Source organism: Penaeus chinensis, chromosome 35, assembly GCF_019202785.1.
Source record: "Penaeus chinensis breed Huanghai No. 1 chromosome 35, ASM1920278v2, whole genome shotgun sequence".
Lineage (NCBI taxonomy): Eukaryota > Metazoa > Arthropoda > Malacostraca > Decapoda > Penaeidae > Penaeus > Penaeus chinensis.
In genome coordinates, this window is record NC_061853.1 from 21,654,682 (window position 1) to 21,657,181 (window position 2,500).

A 2,500-nucleotide genomic window follows, 5' to 3' on the forward strand; every position below is an offset into this window, starting at 1 on the left:
AAATAAGTTACCATCTACATTTTTTTTTTTTTTTTTTTTTTTTTTTTTTTTTTTACTTCAGGTAGTTATAACTCGGCCTCATCGTGAATCGTGACGTCAGCATAATCACTGATCACTTAGGTCTTGCTCAGCTAAATTGCTAGCAAGTTTGACAAGACAAAAGTTTTGCATCGACTGATGACTTCAATCTGCAGTCGAAGAGATGAACCAGGCCTATGATTAAAGATGATATAAAGTTTGGATCTTTTAAAGGTGCGCTTGGCCATTTTTGTGTGTTGATTTTTCCTCTTCTGACTTCATTTTACTTCATATTACGTATGATTCGTTTCATTTCGGTTCACTGTTTGGTCATTTTGTGCTTAACTGTATAGAAAACGTTTGTTTGAATATTTGAATAAGAGGCCGTTTTTTATGTGTCTGTATTTTTAGAATCTAAATCATATGGTATTGCTCTTTCGCGATTACGTCAGACAGAAAAAAAAAAGTAAAAATGAAAACAGAAAGACTAATTTTCATATAACAAGTCAAGAAAAATGTAAGTAAAGAAAAATGGAGCAATAAAGATAATGCAAAATAAAAAGAGTAAACCGATCCTATAAAGATTTAAATACATTTAAATAGATCTATATTAAGGCAAATTGAAAAAAAGGAGAGTACCCGTATTCCTCTATAAATAAAGACTAAGCAAAGCAGAAAAATCAATACTAGATAAAAAAAAAAAAAAAAAAAAAAAAAAAAAATAACAGGAAAATAATATCGAGGAAAAGATAGACTGCCTATCATCAGTTCCAGAGGTTTATCGTGTTTGCTGTTCGTTAAGGGAATAGGCAAGACCCACGAGAAAAATATTCTTGTCCAGGAAATATCAACTGTATAGCGGGTCATAAATTTGGGGACCGGGGAAAATACCACATATCGTTGCAATTTTTGCTGGCAATAGATATAATCATGCGAGCAGGGTGTGTGTGAGTGTGTGTGTGTGTGTGTGTGTGTGTGTGTGTGTGTGTGTGTGCGTGCGTGTGTGTGTGTGTTTGTTTGTTTGTTCGTTTGTGTGTGTGATTAAAAGAAAAAGAAAGATAGGTATATACATATATTTTTCATTCCAATATATTCTTAGTAGTCTACACATATGGATATAATCCATGAATACATTTTCTATAAATTTTCTCTACCTCGCGCAAACTTATAAAAAGAGTAAGATAGGAAATGTCTTAATCTTGATCCGTATGATAAAGCTTGACAGAGCAGGCACAAGGTGCAAAAGTGTTCCAAAACTGCCGCACAACTTTAAACAGAAAGGAATTGTTCTTTAACTTCCTTGTCTCAAAAGCAGAGACCTGGACCTTTCTGAACATTTTGCAGACTGTGCAACAAATAATACCAATTCTGTGCTTCGTCATGTTGATAATTGTATTTCTTCCATGGCTAGTTATAAGCTGCACGCGTATAGTTCTTATGTTTTCCTAGATTTACTATCTATTTACTTTCTAACCACACACACACAAAAATCCTATATCATCAGGAAGTATTTTCCAAAACAGGTAATTTCATCACACATACGATATTCAAACAAGCTTTCAACGTGAAATACCTTAAGTTTGAATTCATATACAGGTAGCTCACACGGTTGTTCCATATATAGCGTATACCACTATCCACTCCCTTTGTAATGTAGAGAACGGTCACCTGGAGAAGACCGAGTGGTTGTGAAGGAGAGGAAGCCGCTGTTATTGGATGCCAACAATGTAGGCTACTCGTGTGGACGCTCGCTGGATCTGGGTTACAAGCCAGCGAACCACAAGGCGTGACTTGTTAACATACGCACGGCCTCGCGGTAACAAGCCTACCGTCTGCCCATCGAGAGCAGGAAGGAAGAGAGTTAGGCGAGGAGAGGGAGGGGAAGGGAGGCGGGGGAAGAAAGAGAGAGAGGGAGAGAGGGAGGGAGGGAGAGAGGGAGGGGAAGGGAGGCGGGGGAAGAAAGAGAGAGAGGGAGAGAGGGAGGGAGAGGAAGGAAGGAGGAAAGGAAGGGAGGAAGGGAGGAAGGAAGGGGGGTAAGAGAGGAAGGAAGGGAGGGGGGGGGGGGAAGAGAGAGAGAGAATAAGAGATGAATTTTAAAAAAGAAAAATGATTATATTCAGTCATGCAGTTATATGTTGGACAGATGGAATGGTAGTTTTACTAATGGCATTGCAATTATCGCAATTGCATTATTCCCCCAAACATACAGCATTACATACATATCATTTCAGCTCAAATAGAAAATAGAATTCATATATCAGTCAGTCAAATATACACCTACAAAGTCAATACTACAACGACTGTGAAGACACAACTTGACCTATAACTTCGTTTTTGATGACCCTACTTTACTACTATTATATTAAGAAAATAATATTTTCAAGTCTCCACACCACGGATTGGGTAACACAAGGTGGCTGCATAATAAGTCTTCTACTCCAAGGATTCTGCAACTACGAACAGCGAAATTAGAGATTTGCGA